Genomic DNA, 27,939 nt, shown 5'->3' on the forward strand with positions numbered 1-27,939 from the left:
GAAGAGGGGTCAGTGCACCCCAATGAGCCCAGGGGCTGCAGTGGGAACAGGGACAATCCTGCTCTGACACTCCAGGTTTGGGGCTGGGCTCAGCTCCGGGGTGTCCTGCAAGGAACGCTCTGGGAGGGGAGGGGTCCCGGGAGATGGGGGGTGTGGGGCTGGGGGCTGCTGGAGGATGGATTGTGTTGGAGTGGGGGTGTCCCCACAGGGTCCCCAGCTGCCTTTGGATCCCTGCCTGCCCCCCTCGGCCCCCCGGGTGCCCGGTCCCCTCCAGGGGCAGCTGCCCCGTGCAGGAAGCTGCAGGGATGCGGGGAGCGGGGCTGGATCCGTGCCACAGCCGGGATGGACTCTGTGCCAGGGCTGGGCTTGTGGCCAGGGCTGGGGGCTGTGCCAAGCCGGGCTTTGGCCTGGGGGCTGTCAGGGAGGGCGCAGGGAGGAATCCCGGCAGGGATAAAGGTGCTCCTGCCCTGCTGCAGCCTCAGCCAGCGCTGCCCAGTGCGAGAGGAAGATGAAGGTGGCTGTGCTCAGCGTGGCCCTGCTCTTCTCCATCCTGCTGTGCCCCCCGGCACAGAGCGAGGTGAGGCTCCAAAGCCACGGGCTGGGCTCAGGTCTGAGGGCTCTTCCCAATGCAGGGGCTCCGCCGGGCTCCCCGGCCCCGGGCCGTGCCGCTTTCTCCTCGCCACCATTGCCTCTGTCCTTCCCCTTGCCGCAATTCAACTCCCGCTGCCAGAGCCCGGCTGAACCACGGATGCTCGGACCCGGCTCCTCCCTGCGAGGGCCCAGAGCTTTCCTGTGCTGCTATCCCCAAATCCCGTCCTTTTGGGCCTCCCCATCCCATCCCATCCCATCCCATCCCATCCCATCCCATCCCATCCCATCCCATCCCATCCCATCCCATCCCATCCCATCCCATCCCATCCTCTGATCCCCTCGGGCATCTCCCCAGCATCTCCTCTGTTGCCCACACAAGAACAAAGGCCAATCCCAAACTAGGCTGAAGTGGGACCAAGAGGTCCAAACTCATTTAAGTACAGACTAGGCTGAACTCGGCCAAACTGGGATCAACTGTTCCAGTCCCAAGCCAGGCTGAGCTGGCACAAACTGGGAAATGCATCCCCTCCCCTTCCCCCCTGCTCCCCTCAAGCCCCCAGATGATTCCCAGGGGGAATCTTTGCCCTCAGTTCATTGCCTTTCACCCTGCAGTGATGTTCCCAAATCCCCTGGCACCCCCTGCTCAGAGCAGAGGACAGCCATGGGTGGGAGGTGGGGGGCTGGGGACTCCTGTGTCCCCCCAGCCCCTCAAGGGCCAATCCTGACCAACCTTTGCTCTCCTTGCCCAGGCCACCTTTGATGGCAGTGGTGGAGCTGTATGTGCTGGGGTAAGTCCTGGAGCTGGGGGCACCAGTATGGGGGGAAGTTTGGTCACCCCCAATCTTTACTAGGACTGGGGACACCCCAGTGACATCTCATGCTCTCTCCACAGCGAGTTGGTGGCATTGCTTTTGGCAAGGTGAGTATCCTGAATTCTTCTGCTGAACCAGGCCCTCCCCTCTCATGGCCATGACCCTCCAGGCCATCCCAGTGCACCCCAGTGCGTGCCTGTACATCCCAGAGCTTCCCAAGGCTGCCCCTTCCCCAGGGTCCCCATTGTATTCCCACCCATCTCAGTGCACCCCAGGCACCCCAAAGATCCCCATGCCCAGTCCACTTCCTCTCCTCTTTCCCTCCACTCCCTTCCCTTTCTCATTCTCCATGACAGTATCCCCAAATCCCCCTCCTGGACTCCCAAAGCCCCTCCCAAACCCAACAATTTTGGTCCTCTGCCCCAGCTTTCCCCTGCCCCCAGCCACCTCCCACTTCAGCCCCCATGTCCCCCCACTGGAATTCCTGCCTCCCCACCTGCATTCCCCCATTCCCATCCCTTCAGCACCCCCAGCCCCATCCCCTGGGTCCCCAAGTTCCCCCAGTTCAGTGTCTTTGGGGCCCTCACATCCCACTCCATCCCCTCCTCCTTGGAGGCCCCAAGTTCCCCTCACTCTCCTCGTCTCCATCCCCACCGTGGTCCCTGCAGGAACAGGGATCGGATGAAACTGCCTGGAGTGGGACTGGGGGGAGCAGAAGGGATTTTCCCACTCAGACTGGGGGCAGCCACAGGGCATGGGGACACCTGTGACCCCCTGAGTCCCACAGGGGCCATTCCAGACTAAACCTTTGCTCTCCATCTGCAGGTAGTCATAGGAGGAGCTGCAGGTGGATGCATTGTGGTAAGTCCTGGAATTGGGGCACCAGTGTGGGAACTGGGGGCCAGTTGGGTCCCCCGTGCCTTGCTGGGACTGGGGACACCCCAGTGACCAGTGACATCTCCCCATCTCTCTGCAGAAGAAGAACGGCGTCCAACGAGTGAAGAGGTCTGAGGTGGGTACCCGCAGTTCTGCTGGGCCCAGAGCTTCCCCTGTCCTGGTCATCACCCCCCAGTGCACCCCGGAACACCCCACTGTGCCCCAGTACACCCCAGCCTGCCCCAGTATCTCCCAACCAGCCCCAGTATCCCCCAGTGTGGCTCTAACCCCCCCTTTCTCCCCAGCCCCTCGTGGCTGAGCAGGTGGAGCTTCTGCGGGAGTGATGCCCGGCTGCCCCTCTGGATGCCCTGGTGAGAAATCTTGGGGGTTCTCCAGCCCCACAAAAGATCCTCGGGGACCAGGGCGGATCCTTGATCCCTGTGGGGTGGGCAGAGCTTGGGAAAGTCATAGGGACATGGAGGGGGCTGTCCCTGATCCATGTGCTGGGGTTCGGTGGACAGAGCTGTCCCCAAGGCTTTCCTTGCACTGGGGGGCTCTGGGGACACCCAGTGTCCCTGTGGGAGCAGCAAGGGCTCTGGGAGGTTTTGGGATATTCCAGGGTGAGGGGCTCTGGGAGCCCCATGGATGTCAGGAGCCAAGTCCAGTCCCAGGTGTATCCGGGGCTCCAAATCCCTTCTCCTGCTGCAGGTCCCTGCAAAGAGAGGGGTGGGAACAAGGTCCCTCTCGTGTCCCAGTGGACACGGGTGTCACGACTTGGGCTTTGCCTTTCAGGTCTGGAACTGGTGATGACACCCAGGGCCTGTCCCCCTCCAGCAGCATGAGGAGATGATCATCTCTGGATAATCCCCCTGATCCCCTGGGAGCCCTGGGAATGTCCCTGGAATAATCAATAAACCCCTTCAGCAAAACAACTCTGTGTATGCACGTGTGCCTGTTCTCATGTCCGTGTGTGTGTTCCCCTGTCCATGTGTGTGTTCCCACATCCCTGTGTGTTCCTGTGTCTCTGTGTGTTCTTATCTCCATGTGTGTTCCCATGTCCGTGTTCCGTGTCCCTGTGTGTTCTGTGGCCCTTGCTCAACCCTGCGAGTCTCCAGTCCCTCTCCCACCATGACCAGAGTGACTCCAGGGGCTCCCAGGGGTCTCTCTCTCCCCCCCCACCACTGTGTGCCCTGGGCAGGGCAGGCTGGGACACCCTGGAATGTCCCCCTGGAGCTGGGAGGGACGAGGGGCACCCAGAGCAGCCTCTGGAGCCCCCAGGGTTTGGGGCACAGAGGGAAACAGGTTCTGCCCAGGGCTCTGGGAGCCCCATCCCCAGGGAGCACAGGCTGGGCTCGGGGCAGGAGAGGATCATGGCCAGGAGCCTGGAGCCCTGGCTCCTCTGCTCCGTCTGGGAGTGACAGAGCTTCCCTGGCCAAGGATCAGCACTCGTGGCTTCATGGCTCTTGGCAATGAGGGGGTTAAGGTCACTTGAAGAATCTTGGGCTGTTCAGATCCCATCCTTGAGGTGCCTCTGCCCAAATTCAGGGGCAAATGGGACCAAAGTCAATAGTCTGGAATTTACTGAACAATAAAATGCCAGGGAGAGAAAGGAGGAAGGGCAGGAAGAGAGGGAGAAGGGAGGGAGAGAGATCAATCAGAAGGTCAGCACCACCCATGGATCCAGCAGTGTCCTGTTGGTCCTTCTTCCCCTGGAGCTTCTGGGTGGTGGGGAGTCCTGAGGTCATTCTGAACTTCTCCCTGTTTATCCATTTTAGCAAACTCAGGAATTAGTGCTCATGGGCTACACCCCTCTCTAATGCCATTGGTTTAACGATTCCCTGGCCTTGGGTGCTGATTATTCCAGGCTCAGGCTGACTCTTCTGTTCAGCTGGAGGTTTCTGGGCTTGGTGGTGGCCATGGGTCAGTGGTCACCATCTGCCCCTCTGGAATTCCCTTTGACCCAGTCAGAGCTGATTCCAGCACCAGTGCTGGGTTGGATTTCCTTGTCCACCACCAGGGTCCATTCTGATTCCCCAGCTTTGTTTACCTCCCCCAAGGTCCAAGCTGGTCTGAGGACAATTGTCCCACCTTGATCTTACCTTAGGGAGCTCCATTCTGTGCTTGTCTCTTGGCAAAATCCCCCTGTGGGGACAATGTTTGGGATGGGCAACTGCTGCTCCTTAGTCCCAACACCAGTGGAGCCTCCCCAGCCCCCAGGAGTCCTGCCTGGGTGTCCCCAAGGTGTCCCCTAAGTGTTCCAGCCCAGTGACCCCCTGGTGACCCCCTCCAGCCCCACTTCATGCAGCTCCCAGAGCACAGCGAGGTCTTTGAGGCTCTGGACTGTGACATCTTTGAGGCTCCAGAGCCGATGGAGCTGCCAGTGCTGGTCCCCATCGAGATGTGAAATGCCCTCAATAAGGAGCAGGGGTGGCCTTCATCATCACCATCATCTTCATCACCACAACCACCCACATCATCAGCCTTATCGTCTGCAACATCATCATCTTCATCTTCATCACCCACACCGCCATCATCATCTCCCAATACCATCAACCTCCATCATCATCACCACAACACCAACAGCCCCATCTTCCTCATCACCTTCATCTTCATCACCCACACCCTTGACACCATCACCTGACACTGCTCACACCATGTCCCCACAGCCCCCTGTCCCAGCATTCCCAACCCCCCTGTTCCCATGGGCCCATGTCCCACCTGAACCCTGCCCTCTGCTCATGGGTCACCTCCATGGTCACCTTCACGGTCCAAGGTCACCTCCAGCTCTTCCCTGTCCCCACCCTCTCACTTCCTGTGTCCCTTCGACCATCTCCAGGTGCTCTTGACCATCTCCATGCCCCCACTACCATCTCCCTGTCCCCTCCTCATGTCCCACCACCACATCCCGTTCACCTTGAACATCTCCATATCCCCCTCATATCCTCCCCATGTCCCCACCACCTCTCCACATTTCACTGCTCATCTCTGTCCCCAGTTCCATCTTCCTGTCTCTTCCACCTCCTCCCTGTCTCCTCCACATGTGCCACCACCATGTCCAGGTCACCTCCACGATCTCCAGGTCTCCTTGACCATCTCCTCCTGGCTACCATCCCCATCCCCATGACCCCACCACCATGTCCATGTCCTCTCCATATCTCCAACTCCATGTCTGGGTCCTCTCTTGTCCCTGCCCCCACTGTCATCTCCATGTCCCCTCTGCTGTCCCCTCCACCATGGCTCGGCCACCTCGATCTCTTCCCTGTCTCCCCCTCGCAATGTCCCTCTGTTCCCCTCTTCCCCCATCTCCATCTTCTGCCCTCAGCCCAACCTTGTCCAACCCCTCAGCCACAACCCCGCCCAGAGGAACACCCCTGGCACTGTCACCACACCCTGGCACTGTCACCACACCCCTGGTACTGTCACCACACCCCTGGCACTGTCACCATACCCCTGGTACTGTCACCACACCCCTGGCACTGTCACCATACCCCTGGCACTGTCACCATACCCCTGGTACTGTCACCACCACATCCCTGGTAGTGCCACCACACCCTTGGCACTGTCACAAGCACACCAGCTGGCACTGTCACCGCACCCTTGGCACTCTCAACACCACACCCCTGGCACTGTCACCATCACACCCCTGGCACTGTCACCACCCCGTCTCCCCCTCCCATGCCTTGTTTTCCCTTTCACATCCCAGTGTTCCTATCACAGCTACTGCGGGAACACCCCTGTCACTGTCACCTCCTGTCACCCCCATGTGTCCGTCACCCCCGATGCCTCTGTAGCCCCCCCCACGTGACACTGATGGGTTGCGGCAGGGTCTGAATTAGGGGGGGGCAGGTTGGGGGAATCACCTGACGTCATCTGGTGTCACCCCAAGTGTCCCCCCCGTCCGTGGGGCGCCACCCAAGTGTCCCCAATGCCCTCGCCACGCTCATTTGCTGTCAATAAAGGGAATTTCCCCTCCCCCATCCCAAACCGCCTGCGGGTTTTTTTGGGGGGTGGGGACCCCCAGGGCAGCCAATCACAGCCCAGGGTCGGGCATTGGGGCGAGGCGGGCCACGCCCCCCCAGGTAAGAACCCCCGAGCCCCAATTCGGGCTTCAGTCGCCTCCAACCCTGGACAGGTCAGTGGGGCGCCCCTCCCTCACCTGGGAGTCTCGGGAAGGGGAGGGGGGAGGGGTGGGTGATGTGGCCACTCCGGACCGGACTTTGGACCCCCCTGAGCTGGGGGGAAGGGGCAGGAGGGGGGAGAGGGACCCACATTTTGGGTGCCCATGGAGGGGCGGGACCCACATTTGATCTCCTTCCTGGACTCCCAGATCCATCCCAGGACCCCAATACCTCCCCAAATCCCCCCTGCACCCAAAAACCTTCTCCAAAATCCCCTTAGGACCCCAATATCCCCTCCAAGACCCTCCTAGGACCCTGAGCCTCCCCCCAGGAGCCGCCGAAAATCCCCTTCCCAGGACGCAATAACCTCCCGACAAGCCCTTCCCAGGACCCCAATATCTCTTCAAGGACCCTCCTGGGACCCTCAAACCCTGCAGCAACCCCTCAAAATTCCCCAAATCCTGCAAAGACCAACCCAAATTTCCCCCTCAACGCCTCAAAACCCCTCCAAACTCCCTCAACGCCCAAATATCTCCCTGAAAATCCTTCCTGGATCCCAATACCCTCTCACGGACCTTCCTAGGACGCCAACAACCCATCCCCAAGACCCCAAATCCTTCCCCACGACCCCAAATCCCTCTCCATGACCCCAAATCCCTCCCCAAGATCCCAAATCCCTCCCCACGACCCCAAATCCCACTCCCGCAGCCCCCAAGCAGCGCCTCTATCTCTCTGCCCAGGCACCCCCGGACCATGTCCCGCTCGCCCCCGGCCCGCTCGCCGCCCCCCGCCCGGGGCTGGGCCCCCCCGCCCCCCCCGCACCGCCTGCGCTCCCTGGCGCGCTCCTGGCTGGACGAGGACGCGCCCTGGCCGGACGCGGCGGTGGCGACCGTGGGGGACAGCGCGACCCGAGCGCAGCTGCTCAGCAAGGCCGGGGGGCACTCGGGGGGTGTCCTGGCCGGGGCCCCCTTCGCCGAGGCCGTTTTCGGGGTGTCGGGGTGCCGGGTCACCTGGAGGGTGCTCGAGGGGGCGGCGCTGCCCCCCGGGCGGGTGTTGGTGGCCGAGGTGGAGGGTCCGGCCGCGGGGGTGCTGGCAGCGGAGAGGGTGGCCCTCAATATTTTGGGGCGCTGCAGCGGGGTGGCCTCGATAGCCGCGAGGGCTGTGGGGGTGGCCCGGGCCCAGGGCTGGGCGGGGGTCGTGGGGGGCACCCGAAAAACCACGCCCGGGTTCCGCTTGGCGGAGAAATACGCGCTGGGGGTGGGGGGCGCTGACCCCCACCGGGCAGGTTTGGGGGGACTCCTCCTCCTCAAGGACAATCACCGAGCGCTGGCGGCGGCAGCGGGGGGGCTCGAGCAGGTGGGGACGCCAAACTTTGTGGGGACAATTGGGAGGGGGCTTGAATTGGGGGTTCTGGGTGTGGGGGGACTCCAGAATTTGGGCGGTAATGGCGGCAGGATCCCTGGATTTTGGGGAAACCCGGAGACTGGAGGAGCAGCACCCCAGTTTGGGGGGAAATTGGAGGGGGACACTTGAATTGGTGGTTTCTGGGTGGTCGGTGTGACAACCCCAATTCTGGGGGTGTGGGGAATGTGAGGTTTGGAGGTAATGGGGGGTTTTGGTGGAGGGGGCTCGATTTTGGGGCAGTGATGGCTTGGGGTACCCCGAATTTCGAGGGTGGTGGGGAAGCACCAATATTTAAAGGGGGTACCAATTTTGGGACAGACTCTTGGACTGGGGTATTGTGGGTGTGGAGTGATGTGGGAGGACCCCTGAATTGGGGGGGCATGGGTGCGGGGGGGTCCCAATTTGGGAGGGAAACTGGGGGGTCACCCCTGAATTGGGGGAAGATCATGCGTTGAGTAACTCTGAATTTTGGTGGTTGTAGTTGGGAGAAGCCCAACTTTGGGGGCAGCAGACAACCTTGAATTTGGGGACTCTGGGGGAGAGGACCCCAAATTTGGGGATCAATGTGGGGGGAGGGCAGTGGGGGGGGCAATTTTAAGCGAATGACTGTGGGGGAGCCCCCATTTTACCCTGCCCCACACTGGGGCGTCCCTCTGGAGTTCTCCCTGACCCCCCCTCTTCCCCAGATGATTTTGGGGGTGCGCCGGGCCGGGGGCTTCACCCGCCGGTTGGGGGTCGAGTGCTCGAGTGCGGACGAGGCGCTGGCGGCTGCTGGGGCTGGGGCTGACATCGTCCTGCTGGACAACCTGAGACCCCAGGTGAGCCCCAAAACCGGAGGGGGGCCAATAGTGGTGGGACCCCAAGTGTGGGCTGGACTCCAAAAATGGGGGTTTGGATTCTAAAAATGGGGATAAACCCCAAAAATGGGACACAGGGGACATCCCGGGGTGAGGCTACACCAGTAAAATGGGAATCTGCTGTAAATGTGGGCCACCCCAAAGATACGAGGGATAATCCCAATTTCGGGGGAGTCAGAGGGTTGGATAATCCCAGTTTGGGAGGTTTTGGGTGAAGGGACCCTTGACTTGGGGAGTTTAGGTGGGGGGATTGTAATTTGGAGGTCAGTGGGTGGGCAAATGCCTGGATTGGAGGCGTTGGATAGGAGGTCACAATTTTGGGGGGTTCTGGGTGGGGGGACAGCCATTTGGATTGGAGAGCCCAAATTTGGGGTTGTTCTGGAGGTCAGTGGTGGGTGGTACCCCCAGTTGGGCAGATGTTGGGTGGAAATCTCTTTTTATTGAGTTTTTATTGGGTTTAATCAGGATAACCCTTGATTTGGAGGGGTTGGGGGTGGACACCCCAATTTTGGAGCTCACTGGGTGGAATAATCCCTGAATTGGGGATTTCTTGGGAGGCCCAAATTGGGCAGATTTGGGCCAATTTGGGGGGGATTCTGCACTATGTAGCATCCAGTATACATCCATATGTCCAGTGTACCCCCAAATTTTGGGGAGGGGGTGCTCCCTGCTAACAGGGTGTCCCCCCAGGAGCTGCACTCGGCTGCGGCGCAGGTCAAGGCTGCACATCCCGGAGTGACGGTGGAGGCCAGCGGGGGCATCGTTTTGGAGACCCTCCCCCAGTTTTTGGGGCCCCACATCGACGTGGTGTCCATGGGGTGTCTGACCCACAGTGCCCCCGCCCTGGACTTTGCGCTGCGGGTGCTGGAACCCTAAAATCCATCCCCCTGACCCTGAAAACCCAGCCTAGGACCCCAAAATCCATCCTAGGATCCTAAAAACCTACTCTGGAACCCCAAAACCCAACCTGAGATGCCCAAATCCATCCTGGGGAGGGTGAAACTCACTGTGAAACTCCAAAATCCACCCTGGGAATCCTCAAACCCCAAAGGCCTTCCACTAAGGGGTCTGTGAAATCTGGCGCTGGGACCCACAAAATCCATCTTGCACCCCAAAATCTATCTTAGAACTGCCTAAATCAACCCTGGGACCCCAAAATTCCACCCTGAGGCCCTCCAGAACCCACCCTGGGACCCCCAAATCCCCCCTGAGACCCCACAAAGCCCAACCTGAGGATCCCAAATCTCCATCCTGGGCTACTCCCACTCACCTCCCCCGTCTAAGGTGGACCCAAAATTCCACCCTGAGGTCTCCCCATCCCCCTTTAATCTTTGTACCCCCAAATAAACCCCTACCTCACCTCCCCCACTTGTCCCCCCAGTTTTTTCAGGGGTCCAAACTCCAGGCGGGGTGAGGGTCCAGACCCAGTTTGAGGATTCCAGACCCCAGTTTGAGAGGCCCAGGTCCCAGGGTGGAGAGCTGAGACCTCAGTGTGAGGATCCCAGATCACGCTGGAGGGCTGCAGATCCCGGTTTGGGGGTACCAGATCTCAGTTTAAGACTCCCAGACCCAGTTTAAAGAACCCAGATTACAGTTTGAGGGCCCCTGACCCCAGTTTAGGAGTCCAGGACCTGAACCCCCAATGTGAGGGACCCAAACCCCAGTTTAGGGGTATCAGATCTCAGTGTGAGGGTCCCAGACCCACCAGCAGCACACCTGGCAGCACCATAACACTGGGAATTAGGATCAGAGGAGAAGTCCTGCTGTAAATCACAAAATCAGGGTCTAATTCCTGGCCTGATCCCACCCACCCCATCACACCTGTGTGCCCACCTGCCCACAGGTACCTTTGGGATGTCCTAAAAGAAATTTGAAAAGCAATTATTTAAATATTAAAAAAACTAACTTTATTTACAAAACTATAGTTGGCTTGCCAGCCATAATCCTTAGGACAAAGTGATCTCCAGGCTCAAGGACGCCTGTGTGACCCTTCAGACTTAAAGTGCTGCCCCAGTCTGGGGCTGGGGTTGGATCCAGCCACACCCAGAGCCTTCTCTGAGAAGAACCCTGGGAAGTCAAGGAGTCCTTTCTGCACCTTGTGAATCAGCAGGAGGGTGTCCCTGATCAGTCGAGCCTGAATGTCCCACTCTGGGCACAACAGGCCCCCAGCTCAGCAGTGCCAGCACCACAGAGCTCGCAGGGACTGTCCCGGTGTCCGCTGCTCCTTCGGCTCCTCAGGATCGAGCTGCTCTGAGCTGCCAGACAACGCGTGAGTTCACACCCATCTTTCTGCAAGGCCTGAAGTTCTGTGACCAAAACAGAGCCGAGATGAGTTCCCGTGTTTGTAGAGACCCCCCACTCTCCCAGCCCTCACTCCCCACTCCCCACTGAAATCCAGAGCAGGCAGCTCCTCGCTCTGGTCCTGGGGATGTCACACGATGGTCCCTGGGCACAGAGCTCTGTCAGCCCCTGCTGTTCCCCAGCACGATCCCAAACAACCAGGGACCACCAGCAGCCTGGATGTGGCACTGGGCAGGGGCTGGGGGGGACAGGGGCTGCCCAAAGAGGGACCCCGGGCTGGGGCTCATGAACCTGATGGTCCAGTCTTGCACACATTCCTGAGGGTCCCTCAGGTACTGCAGGCTCTGATGAAGGTGCTGCTCAGCCCTGCTGCTGTCCTTTTCCATCTGGAGGGACCATAAAGATGTGGCATTGTCACACATCTTCCAGGTGGCTGGAGCAGCCCCTCCTGGCAGCAGCCCCATTACCAAGAGCCCTCCTCCCTCCCACTGGGTGCAGGAAGGGGAGATGGGACTGGAGGAGAGCCCCTGGGGCTCTGTTCTTGAGCCAGGAACAAGGATGCAGCTCCAGGCTGTGGGGTCTCTTCCCCAGGCCCAGCTGCAGAGCCCACGGCCCAGCACAGTCCCTGGGGCACATCCTCACCAAGCAGTCAGCCATCCTCCACGTCTGCCCTGTCTTCACCACGTGCTTCAGCTCCTTCCACTTGAGGAGCTCTGCGATAGCAAGGACGGCATTCCTGGAGGCCTGTCGGACAGCAGGAACTGGGAGATGGCTCCAGGGCCTGGGAAAGTTGACCTGGGGTGACTCTGCCTTTAGGGAGCTGCCAAAACATCCGGGAATGGCCCCCAGGTACAGGGATTGAGGCCCAAATGCCTGCTCTCCAACACCTTTGGGGACACACCTGTCCACACCTCGGTGTCCTGGTGCTGAGCCCTGCTGGAATGGGCAGGGCAGGTGCTGGCAATGCCAACTTGGCTCTGCAGGGACCCTTCCCTGGGCTGTGCTTGGGGAATGCTGCCCAAGGCCTGGAGCCCCAGGGGGGGTCAGCCACCCCTCTCCGTGTCAGTGCTCAGCCTTGGCAGCAGTGCCTGGCCCACCCTGGGGGCCTCGTCATTCATGGGGAGGATGAGCAGGGCCAGGACACTGCACGCAGTTCTTCATCCACTTCTTCCCCTTCCCCAGCCCTGCCCTCAGCAGCCTCTGAAGGAGCGCATGCAGCGCTCCCACACCCAGCTTTCCTCCTGGAAGGAACGAGGAAAGGTGAGCTTCAGGAGGCAGCAGCTCCCTGCCCATAGTGATGTGAAAAACGAGGTTCACTTTCCTGGTAAATTTTACAAGGTTTAATTAAAAAAGAAAAAAAAGACAAATAGGAGACTAAGACAGTAAAGCAAAGGGTTAATGTGGCTGAGTGCTGGGTATTCAGCCAAGGCCACACACTCAGAAAACACTTCCTTAAATGCATCAATCTGTTGCATATTCATTGACCTTCAGTATTCAAAATCATCAACCCCAACTTGTAAATCAACTTTTTTTGTAGCCATCCTGTCCTACTCCCCATCAATAAATTCCTTTCCTGGAGTTCTGGTTATCTTCATCCAGACAGGATAATCTAATGTCTTGGTTTAATTTGAATTTTTGAATTTCCTGGCCAACGCACCAAATAATGTTATAGTTTTGAGTTGCCAATTTAAATATACACATTTTCTGTTGTGAGACAGAACCAGGAGCAAAAGAGCAAGTCAGGCCTAAAATTTAAAAGGGTATAAAAAACTTTATTAACTACACAAAGAAAGAGAAAGAAAAGCAAATTCAGAATAAGGTCTTCAGACCACTCTTTCCTCCTCTTGGGGGTTGAATTGTTCCCTTTTCTTTCTGTGGAATTTTTCCCATTGTTATGCTGAGTATTTGTGGCTACACCTTAGTAGCAAAAGTTTTCTCTTGCAGGGGGGTGGGGGGATGGGAGGAGACCGGAAAAGGAAAAGGTGGGAGAGGGGTCTGGGGGGGGACTCTCGCTCTCTCACTTGGCCCGTGGAGTGAGAGGAGGATGCCCCGTGCTCGGATCTGACATCTTCCCCTGCCATCCCAGCACTGAGATCCACGCTCCCTGCCTTTGGACATCGCTCTGCTGCTCTCCCACCTCACCCTGCTACCTCCGGACACTCTGCTGAGCACCACGACCGACACCGTGAGGGGGGAGTCACTCCCCCATCCCTCTCACCCCTGGGCTGCTGCCGCCATCACTCCAGCCCCTCTTCAACTGCACAGGACCTGCCCTGCCCCCAGCACCGGTAACTGAGCACAGGGAGAGAGGGCTTTGGCCAAAGGGACTGGAACTGAGCTATACTGTTCTGTTGTCAATTTTTATAGCTGTTGTTTCTGCTATTTTGCCTTGTTAGATCTCAGTAAAGAACTGTTATTCCTATCCCCATATCTTCTGCCTGACAGGCTCTGATTTGAAACTGAAATAATTAGAAGGAAGGGGGTTGCACTCTGCATCTCAGGAAAGGGGTTCTCGCCTTTCCTTAGAAAATACCTGTCTTTCAAACCAAGACAAGGTGACACTGGCCTGATGCCAGGCACCCACCAGAACCACTCTGACCCTACCCCTCGAGCTGCAAGGGAAGAGAAAGTTTAACCAGTAGCTCCAGGAGCAGATTAAGACAGGACGAGCAAACACACCAAACAGCAAAACGGATGTCACAGACATAGCCTGGGCACAGTGAGGGAATTTATTACCAACCAAATCATAGCAATAGAAGGAAAAGAGACAGAAATCTCTCAAACCCCTTCCCCATCACCCAACGGGGATAACCAGGAACACAGATCACCAGGGCTCTGCCCAACGGGGGTCACTGGAGATCATCCAACACCGATCCTCCCATGGGGGATGGAGCTGGAGCAGAGCACGAAGCTCTTCCCACACTTGGGCACTCACTGGGCTTCCCTCAGTGGTGACTCCGTTGGTGTTTGGTCAAGTGAGAGCTCTGTGAGAAGCTCTTCCCACACTCAGGACACTCGTAGGGCCTCTCCCCAGTGTGGATGCGCCGGTGCCTGATGAGGGTGAAGTTGCGGTTGAATCCCTTCCTGCAGTCGGGGCAGCGGAAGGGCCTCTCCTCTGTGTGAATCCGCTCGTGTAGGAGGAGATTGGAGCTGGTCTGAAACCTCTTCCCACACTTGGGACACTCATAGGGCCTCTCCCCAGTGTGGACGAGCTGGTGTTTTCTAACGTCAGAGCTCCAGCCAAAGCTCTTCCCACATTCCAAGCAGGTGTAGGGCCGTTCCCCTGTGTGGACCACCTGGTGACGGATCAGGCTGGAGCTGTAGTTGAAACACTTCCCACATTCCCCACACTCATAGGGCTTCTCCCCAGTGTGGATCCTCTGGTGCCGGGTCAGCTGGGACCTGTAGTTGAAACCCTTCCCACATTCCAAGCACTCGTGGGGCTTCTCCCCTCCAGGAGGCTTCTCCACCAGCTCTGAGCTCTGCCTGGATCTCCGGCCGCCTTCCCGGCTCAGGGAGGGTCTTTCCTCCTCACAGCTCCCTGGGATGGGTTTGTAGCCCCTCCTCCTGAGAGATCTCCGGGGCTTTTCTGCCTCCTCCATCCGCGCACACCTGGGGAATGAAAATTCCTGGTTTAGGGGGAAATAACAAGAAGAGAGCTCCATAAACTGGGTGTTCCTCCTTGCCCAAGTTCATCTCTGGAAGTCATTGAGCATCATGTGTCTGTAATAACCTCCCAAACACCAAGATTCCCACCCAAAATCCTCCAAACTTTAAGACACGGATCAAAAACACCCCAAATATCAAGATTCAGCCAAAATCCCCCCCAAAATTGTGCTGGTTTGAAAGCAAAACCAGTGAGAGACTCCAAGTCAGAAATACAATTTGATAGGAAAAAAGACAAGAGAAAAATAATACATGAAATAGTAGAAAAGAAAACAACTGACAGAATCAGAATACAACCTGACACCCTGCTAGTTTTGATGGTGGTAGCAGTCCTGATGAAGTGGTCTTGTTGTAGTAGTGATGCTGTAGAAAGGTCTGGTAGCTCTTGTCCTCTGGAAACCAGTGGGTAAGGGCTGCCTTGGTGTTCCAAATCTCAGATTTTATCTAGGTAGGAAAGGCTTGGCTCCTCCCCCTGGCTGGAGCATCTCCCAATGAGATGATGGAATTTTATCAGTCATGCAGTGGCACTCAATGGCCCATTAACAGAAGATATCTTCCTGGAGGAAGCATGGGTTGTGGAAAAGATAAAGAACACTGCCCCACCTGGTTTTAACAGATGGCCCATTAGCAGAGGATATCTCCCACAGAGATAAGGATCACTGCTCCACCTGGTTTTATCCACCACTCTTTGTTCTTTTGTTTCTTCCTGGGACCTCTGACTGGTTACTTCATGTTTGCTGCTGATTTCTTCTCCCTTTTGAAGATGAAAATGGTAAAAGTGTCTTTGACCTGCCTTGCTGGATATTGTGAAGAGGAACAGTCATCTACTGCAAGTGGAAGTGTCACAGGTGGAGCAGAGTTCTGTGAGTGCTGTATCAAACCAGACCTCGTCAGACTTGCCAGAACAACTGGTCCATGCTGCCCTTCACTGCTCTCCCTGTTCCCCACTGTTTCATGCCAGAGTAATTTAACTGCTGTTAATTGGGTGTGTGTTTCACTCGAGCCAGTCCAGCAGAACCAGCAGAAAGCAGCCCCAGAATGAATGGGGCTCTGCAGAGGAGCCCCAGACTATTCATCAGCCTGCCTGCAGAACTGGCTCCAACTCTGAACCCTTGTGACCACACTCTGAAGAAGACACACTTCTGATATTTCTGAGGCACTTATGACTGAGGCACTGCACGTGCTTGTGCAGGGAAGAATCCCAAAGTTCTTTCTTACTTCAGGAAAAACCCTGCAGCAGTGCATACCCAGCATCTGCTATCAGCACATCCTGGCTGCACGTGCAGGAGAAGCAGCAGCAGCATTGTACACGTGGGTTTGTTAAGCTGAACTCCCCTACACTTTGAACAGTGCTCATCACAAACATATTTAATGGCACACCGATGCCATACATTTCTCCTAAAAGCCTCCCTTGTAACTAAACTTTGCTGGAAAGTTAATGCCGAGGATGAACGAGCAACTTCGGTCTCAGTCCGGAGGTGGAGGTGTTCTAAAAACACTGACTTTCCGAGAGCAGCATCTCTCCTGAAGCGCTCGGGGCCACCCGGGGCGCCGCCGGGAGCGCGGTGCAGAAGCCGGCCCGGACTCAGCCGCAGCGCCGGGCACCGCGCATCGCTGCTCTGCAGGGCGGCCCGCACGTCCTCCAGCAGCTGCCGCAGGCTGCCCTTCTCCTGCTGCAGCTCGGCCATGCGCTCCTCGGCCCGCTCCAGCGCCACCATCTCCTCGCAGCGCTCTCGGGAGCAGGGCCCCGGCGGCCGCCGCTCGGGCTCGGCGGGGGCTGCGCGGGCGGATGTGCCTCTTCTGTGTTCAATCCTTTCTTCTGGTGGTGCCCTGCTGGGCAGGGTGGAGGAAGAACCCCCGGCCCGTGGCTGGAATTGACTGCAGCGGGCGCTGGAGAACAGCCATGAAACCAGAAACTCATCACGGCTCCTCTGACTAAACCCTACAGTCCTCACCCAGCCCCCAGCGTGGCCTTGAAAGACTCTTTATTGTAAATAACTCCGACTGCCCCACCTGGAAAAAATTACAAAACCATCTGCTGCCCTCTGGGCAAGGTATTAACTCTTGGAATGCCCAGAATAAAACTTTACAGATACTTTATTCTCGCGCCTAAATAAAAAATAAAATAAATTTTAAAAACCCAAAATAGTAATACACGCAGAAACAATATAAAAACATCGAAATCAAACAAAAAGAAAAGTCAAACACCAAATAAAGAAAGGAGAAAACTCATGAACTAAATTTTCTCTTTTTTAAAATATGGAGAAAAAAACTCTTGTTTCCTCTATACCACATAAAAATATTACGAAGTGAATATGACTGTTCTAACTGTAAATATAAACAAAGGCAGTAATATTAAAGTAAGCACATGTTAAAATTGCTGTAATCTCCTACGTTTAAACAATCAAAATCCCCCTGGTGTTCCACAGAAAAAAAAAACAGAAAAAAACCTCTGTTCTCAAAAATAAAGTAAGCTTTTGTTTAAACAGTTATCATCCTTAAAGTGTGCCTCATAAGTTAATATAGTCCTTAATAAAAGTTGTGAGAAAAACTGTTAGTCTGAAAAAAGGGTTTTTAGATAGTAATCAGATTTCCATTATCTTAATCACTGTAACATCCAAACCACAAGAAAACTGTTTGTTGTGAAGAAATCTCCATAGACTGAAAAAAAGTCTCCTCTTTGAAGTAAATTAGTAAAAAACTATTTTAAAGATGGTAAACTGCCTGATTTTTTTCTTTGTTTTCATTAGTAAAAAAGATTGTGTGGAAGAAATAAAGTTGTCTCAAGTTTTATTCTAAGTTTATATTTCTTCTGGTTTATAGTAATAAAATTTCTCTTTGTACCATTTAAAGTTAAACCTGTTTTTTGTCTACTTCTTAATCCTCTCTCACAAAAAAGTTTCAAATTAATAAACCAAAACCACTACATCAAACCTCAGTGATTCCAGGATTTTAATTTCCTATTGCCCAGGGGTGTCTTCTGCAGCCAAATGGTGATGGACTGGGGCAAAGACCAAGATTTTGGAGACAGTGGGGTGGAAACTCCTCCAAAAATGTTCTTCCCTCCCTCCCAAGCACGTTAATCCTCAGCCCGCAGAGACATGGAAATAGTTTTCTTTGGGCCTGGATTTGATTTTCATTTATCTTCGTCCTTTAAAACATCCAACACTGGCTAAAAATAAAGACACTGAACTGAAACATGGGTGGGGACATGGTGGGGACACAGACATGGAGAGTGACATGGGGACACATGGACATGGAGGGGGACGTGGCCATTCGTGGGGACATGGGGGGACACAGGCATGGATGGAGATGTGGGGGACAGTGACAGGGATGGAAACATGGTGGGGACACAGCCATGGGTGGGGACATGGTGGGACATGGCCAGTGACATGTGGGGACACGGCCACGGCCGGTGCCATGGGAGGAACTTGCAGGGGCTGTGGGGGATGCTGGCTTGGAGGGAGTTGAGGGTTCCTGGCAGGGACTTGGGGCTCGCTGAGGCCTTTGGGGACCCCAGGCCGAGCGGCTCCGGCTGCGCTGGGAGACCCTGGCGGAGGTTCTGGGGCAGCTGCTCAAGGACCCCCTGCCCTGGAGCCCCAGCCGGGCATTGGGCTCCTGGAAGGGAATGAACGTCCTTGTCCCCAGCAGGACAGATTTCTTATTTCTTGCAGGTGCAAATGGTTCTCTTACCAGAATAGCTTTTTGTGTTAATTGTTTTCAGGCTTAAGATTGTTTTCACATGGGAACAAGCAAGTAACTTAGCTGCACATAGAAGAAGTGACAGGCTAGCTATTAATTTAGCAGAGAGCAAGACCTGATTTTATGAAGCCTTCCTTTTATAATTTGTCTACCAGACTGCAACATCTCACCCTTTTTTATTAATTCAAAAAAGGCTCATATGTTCTGATGATAAAATAGCTCTCTCTTGTGAGGGTGTTATCTCATTAAGGTTATCACTGGTTATCTCTTAGATATGGGATAAGACGCATAAAAGATTACAATCAACAAAACTTAGCAAATTCTATCATGTCATTGACCCAGGGTTTCACAGCATGAGAAAACAAAAGAATAATGTCCAATGTCTCCTAGGGAAATGGAAATAAATGACCATTGTTTTAAAGTCCAAATAGTCCATTAGCTGGAAATGTTGATCTTTGACATCACTGAATGTGCTCTTGGATCCTGGAACAGGGAATAACTGAAGAAGGTTAGTAGGAACACTGTACCATGATGATGACACAAGGCTTTTGTTGGCAATTTGCCTGTAAATTTCCAGACACAGCCATGTCTTGGCAGTCCTATTCTGTTTTTGCTCTGGCCACGAAGGCTGCATGGTGATTAGGTTCTTTTTCTTCTCACTGGGCTTAATTTTCTTGGAGGCAATTGATATTTGGCTGAATGAAGAGGTGACTACTTTGAACTTGTTGATGATAAAAACACATGCATACCTTCTCCTTAAGTTAATGAATTAATTAGACTTTGTCATTGTACCTTCAATTCAAGAGCCTTACATAAAAATATTTTAAATTTTTTTGGTAAAAATATTGCAAAAAAATTTTTATAAATACGTAAATATTTAGGAGCTAACTCTCCATTCTTTGTTTTAAAAACAGCATTCATGACTCTTGCCATGAACATGAAGGGAAGTTCAAAACAAAACAATACATGTAGTAAAACCAGAAACTTAGAGTAATTGGGAATAATTCTGATACAGCAATCCAAAACATTTCCGATAAGAGATATAATTAATAACACTTGTAAAATTAGATTATTACCAAACATTAAAACATTGTACCATCATCCCAGTGTCTGCAACAGCTGATAAACCTCAAATCAGTGAAGAACTGGATAAGCGTCTGTTGGGGGTTGGTTTTTCCTTTCCTCTCTGCCTGTGGAATTTTTTTCCCATTGACATGCTAAGAAGCACTGATGGTTGGGTCCCAGCACCAGGGAGAGCGTCACTGGTTTTTTGGGAGTTTCTCTCGGAGGGTGGGGGGAGGGAAAGGGGGAACACGGTGAGATTAGAAGCAGGTAAAGGAGGGTGGGGGGCAGTTGCTGGCTCTCGCTCGCTTTTGGCTCTCGGAGCAGAAAGGTCATTGCTACCCCCCCACCATCCCAACGCCGGGAGCTGCCTCTCTGTTTTGGACCCCGCAGCCCTGCTTGGACGCCCTCCTGCTTCAGCTTGCTGTTTTCCCAGCATCCTGCCTCTCCTCCATCCCTTCCCATCTGGGACACAGCTGCCATCACCCCCAGCCCCTGCAGGTGCCGGGATCGTCACATCTGCCCCGTCCACCGGGAATCTGCCAGCGCTCACTGCCAGCGGTGACGGTGACTGCAGCACAGGGGAAAAGTCCCTGAGGCCCAGAAGGACTGGAACTGGGTTCCTGTTCTGCTTGTTCTTGATTCCAGAGTTGTTGTTCTGTTTGCCTTCTTAGATATACTAGTAAAGAACTGTCATTCCTGTCCCCATATCTTGGCCTGAGAGCCCCTTAATTTCAAAATTGTTCTCATTCAGAGGGAGGGATTTACTTCCTCCATTTCAAGGGAAGGCCCTGCTTTCCCTAGCACACACCTGTCTTTTATTCAAATCAGGAGTGATTTTGGCACCCAACGGTAAAACCTGTGGACATTGAGTGGAAAAGCTGGAAAAGCAATAACAGTTCTTGAGTGACCTGATTTTGTGTTTTAGGTGGCACCATATTGTCCAGCTTACCCTGGTTTGGGCTGCACGTGGTCACTGCTACATCTCTCCCATTTGCAGGCCCTTATTTGAACATGGGTCCTATCACTAAGGCTACTGTGACTATTATCCAGTTCATTTTGTGGGTTGATAAGGTGAGGAATTCATGGGTTTTTAACTTCCTCTGGAAGATGGCAACGTGGGTTCAGAGCTATTGCACTCTTAACTGTGTGTTTTTGGGGTTACTTCAATAATGGTACTTACTGTGAGGAAAATAGCATGGGAAATTTTCTCCCTTCCCTTCATCCAGTCCACCGTTTAGGTCCACCCCACCAGTTTTCAAAGGCTTCAAAGGCTTCAAATCTTCTCTAAATGCTAATGCCTTTACAGTGGCTGGTGTTGCTGATATGCCTGTTAAACCTGTTCTATTTAACATTCAGAGATAAGGGGAGATTGATTTGGATAACAACCCTGATACCTACCCCAGGAAATTGGGATGCTGCTGCAGAGACTGACCCTGCCCCACAGCCCACTTCAGAAATGAAACACCCGGATTGGGTGGGTGTTTTAGTGAAGGAGATGTGTGAGATGGGCCAGATGCTGAAGGAGTACCTTTCCCCAGCTGGTGAGAAACCCTCCCCCTGCCTTCAAGAGGGAGAGTCTGATGGTGCAGCAGTGGAACCCACAGACATTACATCTGTCCAGGTTCCAGCTGAACTGCAAGGGCACTCACAGAGAGCAACAGTCACCCCTGTGGAAACAAAGAAGTCTAAGATGAAAACAAGGCACCTAGAAAATAAGGATAAGAAAGGAGGGCCCTCACAACCAGCAGGGGAGCCAGAGGTTGAGATCATCCCCAAGTCCCTGTCATACAAAAGTCTCCATACTCTGCAAAAAGACATTGAGTGACGAGGCCGTGAGGCTTTTACCACCTGGTTACTGCAGGTGTGAGACCTTATGGGTACAGGTGTGCAACTGGATGGTCCTGAGGCAAGGAATTTGGGACCCTTGACCCAGGACTCAGGTGTGGACCAGGTATTTGTAAGGGAGCCAGGGCCCCTTTCCCTCTGGGAGTGGCTTTTAATGAGTGTGAGAGAGAGGTTTGTCCACAGAGAGAGAATGCAGGAGCACCACCATAGAATGTGCTGGAAGACCCTTGAGGAAGGGATCCAAGAGCTGAGAGAAGTGGCAGTGCTGGAGGTGCTCTTTGGGAGGGATGGACAGCATGACAATGACCCTGACAAGGTCAGGTGCACAGGGCAGATGTTGTGGAATCTGGCAAACCCGGGGCCATCTCAATACACCACCTTCATTGCAACAATTAATGCTGATAATAACAGAGACAGTGGGTTCTGTTGCCAACAAGCAACAAGCTTAGATATTTTGGGAGTATGATCAATGGCCTGGTGCAGGCTCATGTCTCTGCTGTAATTGTGAGCCTCCAAGAGGAGATGAGGGAGATGAGGGAGGAGGTGAGGAAGAACAGTTCCCAAGCAACACCAGTGCTGTCATATCACGAGTTCCTGAAACACATTTTTCAAGCCCTTCCAGCTGTTTCTGTCTTGCATCACAAAATTTGACATGTGTTTTGACTTTTTAAAGGACTTGTTGCATGCATTAACATCCAAGGGGTTGCTTTCATCGTGCCCCATCCCTCCCACATGGCAGCTCTTGCCATGGCCTGGAGGAAGCAGGAGACAGCGAGGATCAGCTGGAAGGCGCTGGCCACGAATGTCCCTCCCGCAGGCCCCTGGAAGGTCTCTGTGCTCTGCCCACGCCGCCCCTCGTGCGCGCAGGGAGCAGAGCCCTCCCAGCCGGGGCAGGATTCCTAATGGTTGCTGGTGTTTTTTTCTAGGGAGACTTCCTGCTCAATGCAGGCTTCCCCTCAGGATGCCTGATGGTCTCTGGTGGTTTCTTGTGGGGACAGCTCCTGCTCAATGCAGGCTTCCCCTTGGGATCCCTCATGGCAGCTGTTGCTGAGGTTGCTGCATGGTTGCAGGCCTGAGCTGTCGCCTGTCCCCAGCCCCTGCCCGCTGAGGGCCTGCTCTTCCAGCCTGCTGGGCATGGGGCTGGCTGCTTTGGAGTTGGGCTTCACCTTTTCCTTCTCCATGTGCAACTGCCTGGAGCTCAGAGGTGCCAGGAGCTGCTTCCTCCTGAGCCAGTGGCACTCCTGGCACTGGGCAGCGCAGGGCCCTGTGCCCCGTATATACCCCTGCAGGGCGGGGCTGTGCCATGTCACCAGGACAACAGAATGGCCAACAGCACCCAGGAACCCGATAGAACGGCCCTGTGTCACAAAGGGCCCAGCCCAGCAGCCCTTCAGCAGCCCAAGCCCCTGGAAGTGTCATGGAGCAGGTGCCCAGCAGGTGCTGGCTTTGCAGGCTGGGCTGTGCGGGGCCAGAGGAATTGGCCGGATGGACGCAGGCAGGGAGTTGTGGTCAGCGGCTCCATGGGCGGCTGCAGGCCGGGGATGAGGGGTGTCCCTCAGGGAGGGCTCTGCCTCGGCCCCGGGGGGGCCCAATGCGAGGGCGAGGGGCTGGGGGGGCCATGGGGGCGTTCGATCAATGGGGAGGGCCCGGGGAGTGCTGAGAAGGGGGTGGTGAGTGGGGGGGAGGGAGGGGTCCCATGGATTTGGGGGGAGTCTTGATGAGTGTGGGGGGAGTCCCATGGATTTTGGGGTCCTGGTGACGGGGGGGGAGCGGTGAGTGGGGGGTCCCATGGATGGGGGAGGGGCGGTGAGTGAGGGGGGGTCCTGGCGCGCTGGGGGGGTCCCAAGTATCCGGGGGGGTCCCAGCGCTTTGGGGCGGTCGGTGAAGGGGGGGCAGTGAATAGGGGGAGCCCCGGTAAATTGGGGGGGTCCCTGGTGATAACCGGAGGAGGGGGGGGAAAGGAGCGAGCCCCAAGGGACTCCCCCCGATGCTGGGGACTCCCCGGTGCCCCCCCAGCGCACGGCCCCCCCCCCATTCCCGCGCCTGTTCCCGGGGGAAGTCAAAGGGGAGGGGCGGAATCCCCGGGATGGGCAGGGGGGGCACAAAGGGGGGTCCGGGCCCTGTGCACCGGAGGGTGGTCGGTACACGAGGGGGGGGTCCAGTCCCGGTGCCCGAGGGGGCGTCCCGGTGCCCGGTGATTCGTGAGGGGGTGTCCGGTGATTCCTGGGGAGGTCTCCGGTGGTCCTGGTGCATGACGGGGGGGTCCCGGTGACTCATGGAGGGGTCTCCGGTGATCTCGGTGCCCGAGGCTGGCGATGTTTGAGGGGGGTCCGGTGGTCCCGGTGCACGATGAGGGGGTGTCACTGCTCGATGGTGGGGGGGAGTCCCGGTGCACGGTGACGGTGCTGATTGATGGGGGAGTTCCTCTGGTGTTGCCGGTGCCCGGTGATTGATGGAGGGGGTCTCCGGCGATTCCTCGGGAAAGGGGGGGCGGTCCGGTGATGCCGGTGCACGAGGAGGGGAGAGAGGAAACTCGAGGGTCCTGAGGGGGTCCCGGTGCACGAGGACGGTTAAATTCGGGGGTCCTGGTGCTCGGAGGGGGGGTCGGTTCCTGGTGTGTGACACAGAGAGAGACCCCGGTGACACTGGGGACCTTGGCACGGGGCTGGTGACACTCAGGGGCTCCGGGTGGCACAGACACTCTCCCCAAATTCTCTGGCACGAGGTCCTGGTGGCACGAGGGGCTCTCGGTGATACGAGGAGCTGGTGGCACTCCAGGGGCTCCTGGTGGCACAAGGAGCTGGGGGCACTTGAGGGGCTCTTGGTGACACAGGGCTCTCAGTGTCACTCGCGGAGCCCTCGGTGACACGAGGAGCCCCCCAATTCATCTGGGTGACAGAAAGAGCTCCCCAGACTGGTCTGGGTGACACGAGGAGACGGTGGCACGAGAGGAGCCCTTTGCACGAGGATCCGTCGCACGAGGACCCCCAAAATTCCTCGAGCGAACCCCCCCGAAATCCTCGCGCGGGACCCCCCACTCAGCGCGAGCCCAACCTCCCCCCCCCGCTCCTCACCCCGGGGGTCTCCGGGTGATCCCGCCCCAGGTCCTCCCCTTTCCCCCTTTTCCCACAGGACTGGGAAGGTCGGAGGGACTGAAGGGGGGGTGCAGGTGCGGGTTTTTTCGGGGGGGTCCCGGCGGCCCCCGGGGCGGGGTCAGTGCTCAGCAGCGGGGCCGCGCCGCTCGCACCCGTTGGCCGAGATCGGGGGGGGGGGCAGCCCGGGGACCCCGCTGGGCCCCCAAATCACACCCGGGTCTGCTGCTTTAGTCCTGTGCTCCCAGCGCTGATTTTTCTCCTAATTCAGTCTTTTGGTGTATTTTTTTCTGCTACGGTTTAACAAACCTTTAAAATTTTACAAAGTGAGCGTCGTTTCTCCCACCCTCCACTCCCCAGGTAGGATGTGCAGCTGGAAGAGGGAGGCGAGTGGAAAACTGGTTTGAAGGGTCTTCATTTACTTCTCATGCTCTGAGTTTTTGGAGTTTTCTGCCAGAAATCTCTCCCCTCTCCAAATCATCCACAGGGCTTTGGAGCAGTTTTCCCTTTTTGTGCGGGAAATCAAAACCATGCACTGATGCTCCTAATTAGGGGTGTTATGAATGATGTTCTATTTTTCCCAATTTATCAAGCAACAAGATTAAATTTAATAGTAAGTTTTTAATAGTAACAAAATGAATACAATCAAAGTATTGGAGATGACAATTAAAGTACTGGAGATGAAACAATCAAAGTGCATATATTTAAGAATATACAAAATTTGGCAGTAAGTAATTTAGTATAATTGAGGTTCGTATAAAGCATAAGCAAAACCGACCGGGGAGGGCCCCCCTCCGACCGGGGATACGGGGAGTGGCTCCCATTCCTCACGTATCAAAGCATCCAGGCTAACAATCCCACTTATATACTGTAGGCTACAGAAGTTTCTAGAAAGCTCCTCCTAGTTTCTATTCCTAAAATTTACGTAACTATACTGCACGGCGCATGCTCTACTAATGGGTTAGGGGGTCTCTTATCCTTTTGAGGGTCTTATTTCCGGTGAAGGCTCATCATCTTCATCAGTGACCGAGGTGTGACCTGCAGGTAGCGCAGGCGCCCTGTGTGACTGAGCAGATGTTTTCCATAACATGACTTTAATTAAGTCCCATGCTTGTGATCATTCCATTTTTGACAGCTTCAAGGTTGAAGCTGTATTTCTAGATGCTGCTTATCAGACCTCCAACCTTCTACTATTCTTATCTGACTTTCTTCCAACCTCCTTCTTCGACTCCCAACATCTGGGAGATGTCTTTTATCCTGTCTCACCCATCTCCCCCTTCTCACTCTGTAACAATTGTCTTCTATTGATCTAAATACAATTTTGTTAATATAGTTACAACTTAATTAGCACGAATCACATTTATCACAATTCCCCCATTTCTCTTTTCGATTATATTGATTCGTGCTCTAAAAAGTTGCTACTTCGTATTGTCTATGATTCTTTATACTAGTTTCTAATTTTTTTAATATTTTTCATGTGGCATCTAGCTCTTCACACTTTTTCTCAAATTTGGTTAACATTACTCATGCCAGGGTATTTTTTTTTTTTTGCATTTAGTCACTATTTTCTTATTTTTTTTTCTTTTTTTTTCTTGGAGTGCAAGTGGATTGTGCTTTCAGTAACATCAAGGAATTTAATTTCTCTTTTGCTGTTGATTTTAGATTTATGGGCATGGCTGTAAGTTGCATTTCTTGAATTACTGAGTGGATTAGTTTGATTAGACAGGATATCATGCAAGGCAGAAACAATAGACCTAAAACAGAACACAATAGCATGAATCCTAATTTTTTTCCACCACACACCCTCAAAAAGATTATTCCACCAGTCAGCTTTCAGGATAGAATTCCATTTTTGAACTGGTACATGTGCCACTTTTTCGTCAGCAAGTTTGGTGATGGCTTCCCCGTGGTCATCTATTTCCACACAACACTCAGGATTCATTAAACCTCCCACAAACTCCTCCTTCTTCTGCCAACAGGTAGTCTAGGGCAATTCTGTTTTGATATACAAATGCTCGCATTTGTGAATGCTGTTTGGCCAACAACTTTAAAGCGTCTGCTGTGTGGTTTGAGACGACTTCCACTACGGCCTGGAGCCTTATCAACCGGTTTAATAGGTAAATTGGAGTTCTATATCCCCAAGACCCATCCTGAGTCCAAGTAGCAGGTTCATAGTATGCTATAATTCTTTCTGCAGGCCATTCTTCATCTTTCCATTTTTGGTTTCCTCCTGCCATCGGAAAGTCGAGATTTAATTTTCTTTTTTTTTTCTTTCTAAGGTTTCATAAAGTGGTGTTCCTAGTACATCGCCCTTAGACCTTGGTATGACAAAGAAGGAGGGTCGTATAATTCATAAGGTACAAGTTGTCTCCCATTTTCAGGGTAGTTCACTGTATGCTCGTTGCCCAAAAACCCAATATATTCCATCAGGGGCTTTCCATCTTTCTTTTGTATTTTCTGGTTGTTCCCAATAAGATTTCAAGTCTTTTATGGATTGGTAGGGGTTAGCTCCAGAACTGTTATGCCAGCACAAATTAGTTTGATTATTCCACTTGCAATTCATTTCTTTTGCTATTCCCCAATATCCAGTAGGACTCTTGGGTTGCCAGGTCTTTGTGTTATTGTCTGAATTTACTACTAAAGTAGATAGGCAAGGAGTATATCCCACCACTTCAGTGTATTTTCTCCCTTCCCGAGTTATACAAACTGTTCCAATGACTTGATGACTCAGGACCCAGCCTTCAGGCCGTTTTAGGGTCTTAGAAATTTGTGTATGATTCCATTTTAAAAATTGTTCTGGAGCCAAACCTTCACCTCTCCATGGCCATCTTTTAGCCATTCTAAGTCCTCCACAAACAAAACATTTAGATAATCCCAATTCTGTGGCAATTTCTTGCATCAGATCTACAAACAAATTTTTGTTTGAAGTTGGCAAATCCCAGTCGCTATAGTGCTGTTTTAATTGTTTATACAGCTCATTCAATTTCCTTAACTCTTTTCTTTTGATCTTTTCCTATCTTTTTTTTTTTGTTTCTTTTTATTTTTCAACTTCCATTATTATATTTTTCAAAACAAAAGAAAATTTTATATCTAGGACAAAGTTGATTATTGTTAGGATAAGGAGTTCACTCATTGAATCCTAAATTTCTTCTTACTCAATAGAATTTTGGACTTTTCACACAATTTTCTAAAAAGCTGGTACAGTCATAACAGGCAGCAGTAACATGTGAATGTGCCACAAAAACTGATTCCATCTTATCCTTGACCCACAGGGATCAGGAACAGTTTGTTTCTTTACTGCTGGCTCTTGCATTGCTTGTCTTCTTGTAATTTGTTCCTGCATGGTCTGTTCTCTTTTGCTCCATGCTGTCTTATGGTTTTAGCCAGTTGCCAGGGGTATTATAGTAAGCACAATGAAAATAATTCTCAGGAATTTTAACTTTCTACCTGTCTCAAGGCTCCTTGGGTTGCAGCCAAGGGCCGAGATGTCAATCTTCTCGGTAGCAAAGTTTTTATCCTGAAATTTGTTTCTTTTTGATACCCTTGGCCTCATAAGGTTCGTATGAACTATTTTAACTTTTTTGTTGTTGTTGTTGTTTCAAAGATGGCA

The 27,939-nt window shown here is 53.7% G+C and overlaps 1 pseudogene; it reads right to left on the bottom strand.

Annotated features, from left to right (window-relative positions):
- Positions 1-13,712: 13,712 nt before the first annotated feature.
- The window catches only part of LOC148218018 (uncharacterized), a 97,308-nt pseudogene continuing 83,081 nt past the window's right edge, over positions 13,713-27,939 (bottom strand).

The sequence above is a fragment of the Sturnus vulgaris genome, unplaced genomic scaffold (genome assembly GCF_052056855.1).
Source record: "Sturnus vulgaris isolate bStuVul1 unplaced genomic scaffold, bStuVul1.hap1 Scaffold_195, whole genome shotgun sequence".
Lineage (NCBI taxonomy): Eukaryota > Metazoa > Chordata > Aves > Passeriformes > Sturnidae > Sturnus > Sturnus vulgaris.